Source organism: Macaca nemestrina, chromosome 4, assembly GCF_043159975.1.
Source record: "Macaca nemestrina isolate mMacNem1 chromosome 4, mMacNem.hap1, whole genome shotgun sequence".
Classification (NCBI taxonomy): domain Eukaryota; kingdom Metazoa; phylum Chordata; class Mammalia; order Primates; family Cercopithecidae; genus Macaca; species Macaca nemestrina.
Genome location: NC_092128.1, coordinates 145,987,620 through 146,002,549, shown reverse-complemented (window position 1 = coordinate 146,002,549; position 14,930 = coordinate 145,987,620). Strand labels below are relative to the sequence as shown.

Genomic DNA, 14,930 nt, shown 5'->3' with positions numbered 1-14,930 from the left:
ATAGCTTTAATCTTTAGGCTCTGTGTTATTTAAATAAGCTGAGGGATTTGTGAGTTGGGGGATGCTGCCAAATGTATCCACTGAAGATAATGATCCCATTTCAGATCTGCACGTCTATTTTAATGAGAGGAGACAGGTGAGGGTGCAGAACAGAAATGTTCATAGCACCTGACCCTCCTTCTTTCCTTAGGAGTTTCTCAACCCAGTGAAATTGGTGAGATTTTTAAAAATAAATACTATGGAGTATATCATGAGGTAGGATTACTGTGGTGAGACAGGGAGCAGTAATGGCAGTCAGGAAAACCTATGGTTATTAAAAAGTGTTTGCTAAGTCTCTCCTGTGTGTTTAGTGTTGCGGGGGTTTTAGTCAAAACAAATTAGGGTCTCAGCCAACCTCAAAGGGTGTATTTTCTCAGTCTTTATTGATTCCTCTTGGTTTCCTCAGGGCTCCGAACATCCAACACCTTAGGAGCAAACGTCCTTTGAATGAATAGGTTTGGAATGAGGTTCTGGAAGACACTAACACAAACAACCTTGATAAATTACATGGTAGTGCCTTCATCACTTTCTTCTATCTGGTCCGAGTGGCTGGCCTTTGAAAATTACCCTTATGAAGCTTACATTTTACTGGGGAAGGCAGACAAAACAATACGTAAATGAATGAATGAATGAATGAATGAACAAAACAAAATTATCTCTCATTCATAGACCAAATTGTCCCAAACTTGCTGATTAAGACTTACTTAGCTATGCATCTTATACCACTGTTCCTGAGCACTTTAATCATTTATTAATTATTCAACCTTCTCATTGCTTTAGGTGAACGGGAGGCATGAGACAAGTTTGGGATGCAGACTGTTTCTTTTTATTGTCCTTAAGATCTATAATATATGCAATTAGTTAGAAGCCCTGTCCTGTTGGTACTTTTGTTTCAGTGAACCTGAGTTTAAACTTTAAGGCACAGGGTCATTATAGTATCATCTTCAGGAGGCTACTGGTACAGAAAAGAGCATTCTTCATGCAGCCCCAGTATCATCTTTGTACTCTTACATTTGTGTTGAGAAGGGATATATGTCACTTATAAAACCTGGGTATGACTATGCAAGCCACCTTCACATTTGGGATAGAAGATTCTACAAAAGTAAAATTCATAATCTTTGTACATATAAGCCAGACTTACCAGCATGTATTAAATCTGTCTTTATTTTGGATCGTGGCATTTATGGAGATCACTAAGGGGGCAGCTCATTTGAAGTGAGATTCAGAACACTTACTTATTGATGTTACTCATTTAGCAAACATTTACTTAACTCCTACTGTGTGTACTACATCACTGGGGAAGACAATTAGGACCCAGTCCTTGTCTTCAAGGACTAAGTACTCTAGTCCAACATGAAACAACTAATGAAACTGAGCAGGGATAGGCAAGGCAGAGGTAGTGTGCCTTGGAAGAAAAGGGGAAGAAGAAATGGTGGATGTTGACCACGGCTGGTACTAGGTAGGCTCCAGGTTCCCCTGGGATGCTGGTTTTAGAGGTGGAAGGGCAGTTTTGAAGTCTCATTTCAGGAGCGGGGAGGGGCTGTGCATTGATGGTCCCAGTAGGATGGAGAAAGGAGAAAGAGTCAGTGCAGTTGGACCAGGCTCTTTTCTGTCCATCTCATCTCTCCCCAGGGATAGGATGACAAGGACCACCGAAATCAACAGTGACACCAGCTGAGTGACCACAGGCAGTAAACACCTTGTAATAGCTGCCTTAATTTGTATCCTTGCTAGTGTATCTTAACAACATGATGATATTTACCAAATGAATATTTACCAAGCACCAGTCTAAGTGCTTTACCCATGTTATCATGTTTAATCTTCCCAATTTTGTGAGATAGGTGGTATTATTCCCATTTGAAAGGTTGGGAATCTGAGTAATGAAGAGGTCACCCAGCTAGTAAAAGGCAGAGATGATGCAGCAGACATACACGTCCATGGTTGTTTGACTGTAACATGTTTGCTCTTAACCCCTAAGCAATGGTGCTTTCTTTAATATAGAATGTCCTTCGAAACATCCCGACACCAAAATTCAGCATATTTTCATATTAGAATAGCTTTGTGGTAGGTCTGTTTTTCCCTGAATATTTCTTTTCTCTATTTGGCAGAATCTTGTTGGCCTCCTTTAAACATCATTATAAATGATGGCAGTGTTGTTTTAAATAACTGTGCATAGAAAGTAAGGAAGCATATGCACTCTGATCTTTTTAAATTGATTTCATTATTTTGAAAAATTCTGGTTACAACTCACTAAATTGATTTGGTAGTTTGGAGCACCTTTGGGTGTACTCTCAGATACTCTCTACTCCCCTCTCCTCCCTCCCACAAAAAAATAGCATTTCTAACCACAGTGTCTAAGTCATGTACTTCTAAGTTAGAAAACCTATAGGGTGGGGGGAAAATGTAGTTGACCAGATAAATATGCAGGCAGTTGGGACATGTCTAAAGTGAAACTCTGGTTTCCTGACACATATTCGTTAAACATACAATCATGTCACAAAAAGAGATTATGGTCAGGTGAATTTATTATTATATGTCCCTCCCGCCCCGAGAATAGTACCCTATAGTTTATGAAGCATGTTCATAATGAAGTTATCTGTTTCATATACTCTTTTTGAAAGTAGTATTTTCCCAAGAAGCCTGGAAAAGTTATTTGGTCAGTCCAAGTGAGAAAAAAATTGAACTATTTTGTATTTAGCATTTTAATCTAAAAGTTAGCAGGGACATTTAACAACTGTACTAAATCCAAAAGGTTACTTAGAGACAGAATTCCTCTTTAGATCTAATATGATTGTTGGGTCTTAACAGTTTGGCTTTACAGGAAGACTTAGAAGACCAGCAAAACTGCCCTTTATTTGAGTAAACTCTGCTTGCATTTGTGACTTTTTTTAAAAGGGAAGAAATAAAATTCTTTATAGGCATAATTTTTTAAATTAAAATACATTATAGTGTGTTTATGTGGGTGAGGATTAGGAAATTCTTTATAAAATAAACTGTATTTTGGATTGGTCAGCTACTACATTGTTCAGAAATGCGAATGGTGATTTGGTGGATGAAGTGGAAGAACAAGGCTGTTCTTTCCTGTCAAAAAGCGCCTTTATGCTATGGTCTAAAATCTTTCTGCAAAGCCCTTGGATGTCATTCCACACATCCTGTAGCTCCTACATGCCCAACTCCCAGCTTTTTTTTATGTGGAGCCCCAGGAAAAGGTGATCACTTACCTCTTAGCCTCATGCCTGGTGTTGATAAGAAAGATGGTTTTGGTGATACTAACTGAGTGCCTACTGGAAGTCACATGTTTTGTCTTTTCAATTTCATGGCCTCTCTACTGGTGAGTATTTAAAATGAGAAGCAAGTAAAAGTGTGTCATAGTTTTTTTGTTTGTTTGTTTGTTTTTTAATTAAGAGGACCGAACCAAAGAAATAGGCCCATTTTGTTGAGAGAGGCAGTCCAACACAGTAGCTCAAAGTTGCAGAGCTTGCCTGCAAGCTCAGGCAGATGCTGGTACCAGGAATGCCCTGACGGATACCAAGGCATTTGTGGGAGATAGTACAGGGGCAGGTAATGCTGAATCCCAGCTCCACTTAAGTCCAGTGCACAAGTGATGGCACAAAGCCCTAGTTTTCTTCATCCTTCCACTCTCAGCACTTTACATGTGTTGCCTTCCTCTGATTTGATTCCAAGCTCAGGCCCCAGATGGGGGCCTCCCAGCAACATTCCCCTCTCCCTTTCCTGGCTTAAACCAATTAGAGTCGGTTCTGAAACTGGAATTGGAGTTTATCCCACAGAAATTGAAAGTAGGAGCAGGGATATTTCCCAAAGGAAAGTTAGGATACTATTTTACTAAGAAGATTGAGAGGAGGAGGTGACAAAAACAACAAATGTCTGTCCATATGTGAGGGTAGAGCTGAAATTGCTTGGTTTCTACAGTTAGCATTGGCTCAAAACAGTCAGACCTAAGTTTGCAGGTGAGGCCAGTCCACAACCCAACTCAGAGGCTGAGACAGGCAAAGTAAGTGGAAAGGAGATGGATGGTAGAAAGAAATAATATCTATTGGGTGTCTATTCTGTGCCAGGGTCTTTATGTTTGTGGCCCGATGTAAGCCTCGTCACTCCCATGAAGTGGTATTGGAAGGTTTAAAGGGTTTGGAAATAAGGATAAAGATAAATGTAGAGTCAGGGTCAGCTACCGTAGCCAAGAGCTTTGGGTAGTTGCAGGGCCAACTGAGGAAGCAGACCTCTTAAAGGGGAAAATGGGTTATGATTTTCTAAAGAAGAAATTCTTCTGTTTGACCTAGATGTGAACTGAATAATCACTTCTGTTGTTTGGAAAGCCGTAAAGCCAGCCAACCATGCCACAATCCTGATCTCGCAACTCACATATCTTATTTTTCAACAAGGAAAATCCTTTTAAAGAGATAAATGTGAATTCTGTGTGCCATGTATGTATTTGTACCACATTTAGTTTCATTAGCTATAATATCACGTAGCTGTGCTTATTTAACTGCTTAGCCCAGATGGTAATGCCTTCTGAAGAAAAACGGTTACACAATGTAATTGAACATGTCCTGTTGACAGAGTTACAACAACCCATTTTCCCAATTAAATATAGGTGATTCAATAAAATGAACATGGAGTCTATTACTCTGCCACCATTTCTAGCTGAAAATGCAAGGAGGAAATGTTCTACAAGGTGAGGAAATGGCACAGTTACGTTGCATGCAGTGGGAGGATAGGCGTAAAGGCAGGCCGCCTCCTCCCGCCTTGGACAAAAGAGGAACTATTTGTTGACACTCAGATTTGGTTGGGAACCAAGGGGAGAACCTTGGCGTCATCAGCTAAGACCTGTCTGAAAGTGATGATGATAGCAGATGTGAACATGAAAACTAGGCAGTACATTTTGGAAAATGATGTAAAAGGATTTGGCTTCTGAATGGAATTGAGTGGTGGTAGAAACAGTTGTGTTGGCTGTCAGCAGATGAGGGTCTTGGGTCTTATGAATGTTGTCAATCACTAGCATAAAAATATGCTGGCCAAATTAGTATATGAGAACAACTATCTGACGAAGCTATCACTGCAAATATTTTTGTATTTATTGAAAAAAAAATTGCTGAGGCAGGAGGATTGCTTGAGCCCAGGAGTTCAAGACCAGCCTGGGCAACATAGTGAGAATGTATCTCTACAAAAAATTTTAAAATTGGCTGGGTGGGGTGGTGGTGTGCATCTGTGGTCCCAACTACTCGGGAGGCTGAGGTGGGAGGATCGCTTGGGCCTAGGGGTTCAAGGCTGCAATAAGCTGTGACCACACCACTGCACTCCAGCCTGGCAACAGAGCAAGACCCTGTCTCAAAAAAAAAAATAATAATTACAGGGTTGGCCTTCCTGATCCTGTATATATTGTCTATGAAATTGACAGGTTTGGTGTGGTCTAAGAAAGGAGGTCATACTCTACACTGAAACTTTTCTAGGAAGAGCACTAGAGATGATGTGAGAAAATGTTATTGAGGAAAAGTTTGGAAATGGCACCTTGCCATGTGGTGGGACTTAATGCAGTTGTTATGTGTATATTTTTCTAGTTTTCTTTATGTTTTATGAGTAAAGACTTGCAGTCGTTCTCTGTCTTTGCTTATGGAGAAGTTAAGAATTTTAGAGTCAAAAAGACCTGAAAGCCCACTCTGGCTTACCCTCTCATTTTCCAGAAGATGAAAGTGAGACCCAGTGAAAACTCACACAACTCAGGAGAGATGAGCCCAGAGTCCAATTGTTCCTTCTCTCATTACTGCATTTTGCCCTTATTCCAGTGCTAAGGGAATTTTGGGGATGAGAGGAGAAAAGTGGGAGGCTGGGAGGAGTAAGGTTTCTTGTCCTCACAGCTAGTCACCCAGAGCAGCTTAAGAAATTATTACAGGCATTGTGGCTCACACCTGTAATCCCAGCTCTTTGAGAGACTGAGGCGGGAGGATTGCTTGAGAACAGGAGTTTGAGGCTGCAGGGATCTGTGATGGCACCCCTTCGAGTGGCAGAGCAAGCCCCTGTCTCTCAAACAAATATAAAAATAAAACTGAAAAAAGAAATTACTTAACATATTTTTCTTATGTAAAAAAGTACAAAGTTTGAAACGCACTCTCCTAAACCATAGGAATTTGTAGCAAGAGTGCTGGGCATATATTATGCCTCCCTCTTCTTCACTCCTGTCCAGTGTGTCCTAGATTTGGGCGTCACAATGGCTACTGTTTACCTAAATGAAATGACAAAAAGTGAAGCTGAACCAAGTCTTCTTATGGAGAATATATTCAGAAGGTAGAGTAAAAAGAAACTTTCGGGTGATTGAGTTTAGACAAGTAGAACCTGGTAACTCCAACCCCATCCCCCATCAGATTCTCAAAATTTAGACTTAGAAATCAGAGTCCAGCACGTTAGTCACTCCTTCTGCAAGCAAATTGCTATTTGACCTTGCATATTGCATGTGAACAAGTTCAGAGCCATCAGACCCACTTGACAAAGGAGGCAGGAAAAGAGGGCAAGCCTTGTCAAGCTGCTGGGGGAATGAATCCAGTCCGGTGGAGGAAAGCATCCCACCTCTGAGCCCTGCCAGCACCAGCCATCTGTCTGCATCTAACTACACCATGGGCCTCAGCTCTGAAACCCCTCCCTTGGTGACTCAGCAATCAAACTGTTCATTTTGCACATGTTTTGTGTTTGATTCATTTAGTCACTGAGTCTTCAGTTTCTCTGTCTGCTTTTTGCCCTGCCGATGGGGACCAGCCTCCAGGTCAGCACAGCAGGTTGAGCCTAGAGAGGCAATCACAGCCCCAGGATGAACTTTTTTTTTTTTTGGTCCCTGAAAGGGTCCTTTCCAGGAGGCTCCCCAAGGGCTGCTGATGTGCTCTCCCAAGGCTTTCCTGATTGCCTCTCCATCCATCCCCAGGGGGATCTGATGCTGCTGTCCTCTCCCATAGGCCTTTTCTAGGCTTTTTACCCACTTCCAGCCTGTCTCTTAGGGGCCTGATTGGCCCTTTCCACTTCTCCCAAGGCAGCCTCTCTTCACTTGCCTCAGCCAGCTAATCTCTGTCCTGCCAGTTTTGGGGTTTTCCTTACTCCATGCATTTACCTTTCCACACTTGCACATACACACAGCACCTCATGAAATCTCCTAAGAACCTCTCCGTCAACACTGCTTAATACTCCTTACCTAATTTCCCAGTGACCTCTGACTCACAGTTACACAAAGGAAATGGACATACACCTGGAGACCAGCTGACTTGGGCCAAGGTTGGTCATGGCTCTAGTTTTGTTTTACCTTATTGGCTAGAAGACAGTAGAGGCCCAGGCACTATGTGCTTTATGGATCATCTTTCTGATTTAGTTGAACCTGGGATCCATGGTCACTTCTAGGAGATCAAGTCTATTTTACTCTAAGCAGTTTCTTTGAGTAAGGTTGGACATTTATTTCCCTTGACATAAGGTAAACAAGTGTGCCTATGAGTGTGGCAACAATGAGGAGACATTGAATCCTCAGGTCATATTTGCATGCTTGTTGAGGCTTTTAAACGATCTCAGCATCACAGTTCTTGGTAATAACTGTAAAAACATAATCACAGGTGGCACTTGGCATGAAAGGTATGCTTGGTTCTTTTTTTTTTTTTTTTTTTTGAGACGGAGTTTTGTTATGTCGCCCAGACTGGAAAGCAGTGGCACAATCTTGGCTCACTGCAACCTCCACCTTCCAGGTTCAAGTGATTCTCCTGCCTCAGCCTCCCAAGTAGCTGGGATTACAGGTGCCTATCACTGCGCCTGGCTAATTTTTGTATTTTTAGTAGAGACGGCGTTTCACCATGTTGGCCAGGCTGGTCTCAAACTGCTGACCTCAGGTCATCTGCCCACCTCGGCATCCCAAAGTGCTGGGATTACAGGTATAAGCCACCGCACCCAGCCACTCAGTTCTTATGTAATGAGGACATCCATGGATTTTTAAATGGAGGTCTTTATGTTTCCAGTTCTGTGTCTTCCCACCTTCAGAAAGCACTACTTTGCTGAATTTGTCTAAAGGGCAGTAGCTTCTAGAATAATCCCAGGAGCGACTCTTCTCAAAGTGCCTATTTATCAGCCTTTTGCATGCGTTTTGGGGGAGCTGGATAGGACGGGAAAAGAAATGAGGAATGTTCTTCGGATATGACATTGTACAGATGTATTCTTCTGAAGAAATTTGTCTTGAGAATAGTACTCCAGACATGGAAGAGGCTCTGGGTATTTAGGCTATGGCAGAAGGTAACTTGTAACATCTTTTCAGAATGTTTTGCAACCTCTGATTCTTTATTTGACGTTTTTCTTAATAAGAGGCACAGCTAGTACAGCCACATCCTGTAATCCATGGATTTGGATGTTCTGGGCGTAATCATCCCTCAAAATGCAATACAGGTGTGGTTGTCTAAGCCATCTTACTGCAAAAATTTTTTCTATTCCTCATCCCCTCCTTAGACTCCCTGTTTTTGTAATATGTTGTCACCTGAACCACATTTGTCATAAAATTTATCATTTTCTTTGTATTTCTATTGAGATCTACATAGTCATCAGCATGGGACATCTTTCCAGCTTAAAGCAAAAATACTTGGTACTTAGGTATCTCCTGTAGCCTTGGTGGAGGCATGTGTGGTTAGGCCTTTCTGAATATTGAAAAGAGCTCCCTTATCCCCCAGTTGGATCCGTGGAACTCCTGTTCACAGCCACTGAATTCAGCACTGCCTTGTTTGTGCCTCAATACCACAATGATGGAGAGAAGCTCTCCTTTAGGATTCTTATCTGACTAGTTAGACAGCAGGACCCCTTCTACCTTCTAATATATTAGATTTAATAAAATAGGCATATACTTTCTACTCCAGAGAACCAAATGCCTTTCAGCTTGGGAAATTAAAATACAGGGTGTTTGGTTTGTGTGTGGTTTTGCTTGTTTGTTTTGAGACCAAGTCTAGCTTTGTCTCCCAGGCTGGAGTGTGGTAGAATGATTATAGCTCATTCTACTTGAACTCCTGGGCTCAAGCAGTCTTCCCACCTCAGCCTCCTTAGCAGCTGGGACTGCAGATGGGCAACACCACATCTGGTTTATTATTTTTTTTAATAGAGACAAGGTCTTGCTTTGTTGCCTAGGCTGGTCTTGAACCCCTGACCTCAAATGATCTTCCCACCTTTGTCTCCCAAAATGCTGAGAGTGCAGGTGTGAGCCACCATGCCCAGCAGAGTGAGTTGTTTTTTAATATCACACTGTAAGTTTATGTAAGAATCACTTGAATAACTTTTTGTTCCTATTGGGTTAAGCTGGTAGGCTAGATGCTTAGAAGTTGTAGACTTTACCCTCAAGAAGTTTCTGTGCAAGAGACAAATAAGCTATAAGTAAAATTAACCATATTCAGCAGTAAAGAATGATTGTAAACCAACAGTTTACGATGCAACATTTAAGAGAATGGAAAAGAAGGTATTTCTTTTAAAAAAATAATTTATTGAGATGAAATTCACATAATATAAAATTAACAATTTTAAAGTGAACAGTTCAGTAGGATTTAGTATATCCACAGTGTTTTACAACCACAGCTTCTATCTTGTTCCCAAATATTTTCATCACTCCAGAGTAAAACCGCTCACCCATTAAGTAGTTCTGTTCCTATCCCTTCCTCCCCATTGTCCTTAGTTGCCGGTAATCGCTGATCTGTGTTCTGTCTCTTCAGATTTATCTATTCTGGAATCACGCGCTATGTGACCTTTTTTGTGTGGCTTCTTTCACTTAGCATAATGTTTTGGAGGTTCAGCCATGTATGTGTGTATAATTACTCCATTCCTTTTTATAGCTGAATAATACTCCAGTATTTGTATATAACATAATTTGTTTATCCATACATTCACTGATGGATGTTTGGGCTGTTTATACCTTTTGGCTATTGTGAACAGTACTGCCGTGAATGTGTGTCACATACACTTGTTTATGTACCTCGTTTTGATTATTTTGCATATGTACCTAGGAGTGGCATTGCAGGGCGATATGATAATTCTACATTTAACTTTTTGAAGATTGCCAAACTATTTTCTAGAGTGACTGAACCATTTCAAATTCCCACCAGCAATATATGAGGGTTCCAGTGACTCCATATCACTTCCACACTTGATATTTTCCCTTTTCTTAAAATAGCCACTCTTATGGGTATGAAGTGGTACCTCATTTTAATTTTGATTTGCATTTTCTTGACCAATGATGTTAAGCATCTTTTCATGGTTTTTGGCCATTTTTATATATTTTTTAGAGAAATGTCCACTCAGGTTTTTTGCTCATTTTTGAATTTGGTTGTCTTTTTGTCATTGAATTGTAAGCATTCTTTATGTATTCTGGATACTAGACACATATGATTTGCAAATATTTTCACTGTCTAGGTTGTCTTTTCACTTTCTTGATAATTAATGCCTTTTGATGCACAAGGTTTTTAATTTGATGAAGTCTTAGTCTGTTTATTCTGCTGTAACAAAATACTTGACACTAGATAATTTATAAACAAAGGAAATTTATTTCTTATAGTTATGGAGGCTGGGAAGTCCAAAACCAAGATGCCAGTAGATTTGCTGTTGGGTGTGGGGTGCTCACTCTGTTTCAAGATTGCACCTTGTTGCTGTGTCCAAGTGGTGGAAAAGCAAAAATGCCAAACTCTGTGTGATGCCTCTTCTATAAAGGCCTTCGTCCCATTCAAGAGGGAGGAGCGGTCATGACCCAGCTGCCTCCTAAAGGCCTCGCCTTTAAAACTATTTATAACTGATGTAAATGACGAGTTGATGGGTGCTGACGAGTTGATGGGTGCAGCACACCAACATGGCATATGTATACATATGTAACAAACCTGCACGTTGTGCACATGTACCCTAGAACTTAAAGTATAATAAAAAAACAAACAAACAAAACTATTGCATTGGAGATTAAATTTCAACATGAATTTTGAGAAACATATTGAGAACATAGCAAAGTCCAGTTTATCTGTTTTTTCTTTTGTTGTTAATGCATTTGATGTCACATCTAGGAATTTATTGCCAAATCCAAGACCATGAAGATTTACCACTTTACTTTCTTCTAAGAGTTTTATGTTTTAGTTTTTATATTTAGGCTGTTGATCCACATTGAATTAATTTTTGTACATGGTATGAGGTAGGGGTCCAATTTCATTCTTTTGTATGTGGATATTCAGTTGTCTCAGCATCATCTGTTGGAGAGATTATTCTTTTCCTGTTAAATAGCTTAGGCGTCTTGTTGAAAATAAGTTTGCCATAGACATATTCGTTTATTTCTCAACTCTCAATTCCACTTCATTGGTCTGTGTGTCTATCCTTATGTCAGAATGACACTGTTTTGATTACTATAGGTTTTTAATTAAGTTTTGAAATCAGGAAGTATAAGTCTTCCAACTTTTTTCTCCTTTTTCAAGATTATTTTGGCGATTGAGGGTCCATTGCAATTCCATATGAATCTGTGGATCAGCTTTTCCATTTCTACGAAAAAGTCACTAGAATTTTGATAGAAATTGCATTGGATCTGTACATTACCTTGGGTAGTATTGACATCTTAACAATACTAAGTCTCCCAACCCGTGAACACAGGGTGTCCATCTATTTATTCAGGTCTTCTAAAATTTCTTTTAGTAATGTTTATTTTACAATTTTCAGCATACAAGTCTTTCACCTTTCTGGTGAAATTGTTACCTATATATTTCGTTCTTTTTGGATACTAGTGTAATTGAATTATTTTCTTAATTTCCTTTTTAGATTGTTCATTGCTGATGTGTAGAAATACAGCTGGTTGAGGATTTTTGCATTGATGTTCATCAGGGATATTGGCCTGAAATTTTCTTTTTTTATTGTGTCTCTACCAGATTTTGGTATCAGGATGATGCTGGCCTTATAACATGAGCTAGGGAGGAGTCCCTTTTTTTCTATTGTTTGTAATAGTTTCAGAAAGAATGGTACCAGCTCCTCTTTGTACCTCTGGTAGAATTCAGCTGTGAATCCATCTGGTCCTGGGTTTTTTTTTTTTTTGGTTGATAGGCTATTAATTGCTGCCTCAATTTCAGGACTTCTTATTGGTCTATTCAGGGATTTGACTTCTTCCTGGTTTAGTCTTGGGAGTGTGTATGTGTCCAGAATTTATCCATTTCCTCTAGATTTTCTAGTTTATTTATGTAAGGGTATTTATAGTATTCTCTGATGGTAGTTTTTATTACTGTGGGATCAGTGGTGTTATCCCTTTATCATTTTTTATTGTGTCTATTTGATTCTTCTCTTGCTAGTGGTCTATCCATAATCTTTTCAAAAATCCAGCTCCTGGATTCATTGGTTTTTTTTTTTGTTTGTTTGTTTGTTTGTTTGTTTTTTTGAAGGGTTTTTCTTGTCTCTATCTCCTTCAGTTCTGCTCTGATCTATACTGGCAAACCAAATCCAGCAGCACATCAAAAAGCTTATCCACCACGATCAAGTGGGCTTCATCCCTGAGATGCAAGGCTGGTTCAACATATGCAAATCAATAATCGATCATGTAAACAGAACCAATGACAAAAACCACATGATTATCTTGATAGATGCAGAAAAGGCCTTTGATAAAATTTGACACCCCTTCATGCTGAAAACTCTCAATAAACTAGGTATTGATTTAATGTATCTCGAAATAATAAGAGCTATTTATGACAAACCCACAGCCACTATCTTACTGAATGGGCAAAAGCTGGAAGCATTCCCTTTGAAAACTGGCACAAGACAAGGATGCCCTCTCTCACCACTCCTATTCAACGTAGTATTGGAAGTTCTGGCTAGAACAGTCAGGCAAGAGAAAGAAATAAAGGGTATTCAAATAGGAAGAGAGGAAGTCAAATTGTCTCTGTTTGCAGATGACATGATTATATATTTAGAAAACCCCATTGTCTCAGCCCAAAATCTCCTTAAGCTGATAAGCAACTTCAGCAAAATCCCAGGATACAAAATCAATGTGCAAAAATCAGAAGCATTCCTATACACCAATAAAAGACAGAGAGCCAAATCATGAGTAAACTCCCATTCACGAGTGCTACAAAGATAATAAAATACCTGGGAATACAATTTACAAGGGATCTGAAGGACCTCTTCAAGGAGAACTACAAACCACTGCTCAAGGAAATAAAAGAGGATACAAACAAATGGAAAACCATTCCATGCTCATGGATAGGAAGAATCAATATCATGAAAATGGCTATACTGCCCAAAGTAATTTATAGATTCAATGCTATCCCCATCAAGCTACCATTGACTTTCTTCACAGAACTTGAAAAAACTACTTTAAATTTCATATGGAACCAAAAAAGAGCCTGTATAGCCAAGACAATCATAAGCCAAAAGAACAAAGCTGGGGGCATCATATTACCTGACTTCAAACTATACTGCAAGGCTACAGTAACCACAACAGCATGGTACTGGTCCCAAAACAGGTATAAAGACCAATGGAACAGAACGGAGACCACAGAAATAACGCCACACATCTACAACCATCTGATCTTTGACAAACCTGACAAAAACAAGCAAAGGGGGAAAAGATTCCCTGTTTAATAAATGGTGTTGGGAAGACTGGCTAGCCATATGCTTACACCTTATACAAAAATTAACTCAAGATGGATTAAAGACTTAAACATAAGACCTAAAACCATAAAAAGCCTGGAAGAAAACCTAGGCAATACCATTCAGGACATAGGCATAGGCAAAGACTTCATGCCTAAAACACCAAAAGCAATGGCAACAAAAGCCAAAATTGACAAATGGGATCTAATTAAACTAAAGAGCTTCTGCACAGCAAAAGAAACTATCATTAGAGTGAACAGGCAACCTACAGAAAGGGAAAACATTTTTGCAATTTATCTCTCTGACAGCTAATATCTAGAATCTACAAAGAACTTAAACAAATTTACAAGAAAGAAACAACCCCATCAAAAAGTGGGTGAAGGATATGAATAGACACTTCTCAAAAGAAGACATTTATGCAGCCAACAAACATATGAAAAAAAACTCATCATCACTGGTCATTAGATAAATGCGAATCAAAACCACAATGAGATACCATTTCATGCCATTTAGAATGGCATTCGTTAAAAAGTCAGGAAACAACAGATGCTGGAGAGGATGTGTTGAAATAGGAACACTTTTACACTGTTGGTGGGAGTGTAACTTAGTTCAACCATTGTGGAAGACGTGTGGCGATTCCTCAAGGATCTAGAACCAGAAATAGCATTTGACCCAGCAATCTTATTACTGGGTATACACCTAAAGGATTATAAATCATTCTACTATAATGACACATGAACACATAATGTTTATTGTAGCGCTGTTCACAATAGCAAAGACCTGGAACCGACCCAAATGCCCATTAATGATAGACTGGATAAAGAAAATGTGGCACATACACACCACGGAAGCAGCCATAAAAAGGGATGAGTTCATTATCCTTTGCAGAGACATGGATGAAGCTGGAAACCATCATTCTCAGCAAACTAACACAAGAACAGAAAACCAAACACCGCATGTTCTCACTCATCAGTAGGAGTTGAACAATGAAAACACATGGACACAGGGAGGGGAACATCACACACCGGGGCCTGTCGGGGGGTGGGTGGATAGGGGAGGGATAGCATTAGCAGAAATACCTAATGTAGATGATGGATTGATGAGTGCAGCAAACTACCATGGCATGTGTATACCTATATAACAAACCTGCAGGTTCTGCATATGTATCCCAGCACTTAAAGTATAATAATAATAATAAAAAGAAATACAGCTGATTTTTGTGTGTTGATCTTGCAGTTTTGCTGAATTAATTTTATTAGCTTTGGATTTTCTGTACATAGAATAAT

At 39.6% G+C, this 14,930-nt stretch overlaps 1 protein-coding gene across 13 annotated transcripts in view; it reads left to right on the top strand.

The window, feature by feature from the left end:
• The window catches only part of LOC105466343 (activator of transcription and developmental regulator AUTS2), a 1,205,160-nt gene that overhangs the window by 729,095 nt on the left and 461,135 nt on the right, over positions 1-14,930 (top strand). Inside the window, exon 5 of one of the 13 annotated variants that reach the window (XM_071094061.1) lies at positions 1-14,930. This exon is cut by the window's left edge and continues 29,366 nt beyond it; it is cut by the window's right edge and continues 41,188 nt beyond it. The exons of the other annotated variants lie outside the window; for them this stretch is intronic. The gene's annotated coding sequence lies outside the window, so the exon portion shown is untranslated. 13 annotated transcript variants of the gene reach the window in all.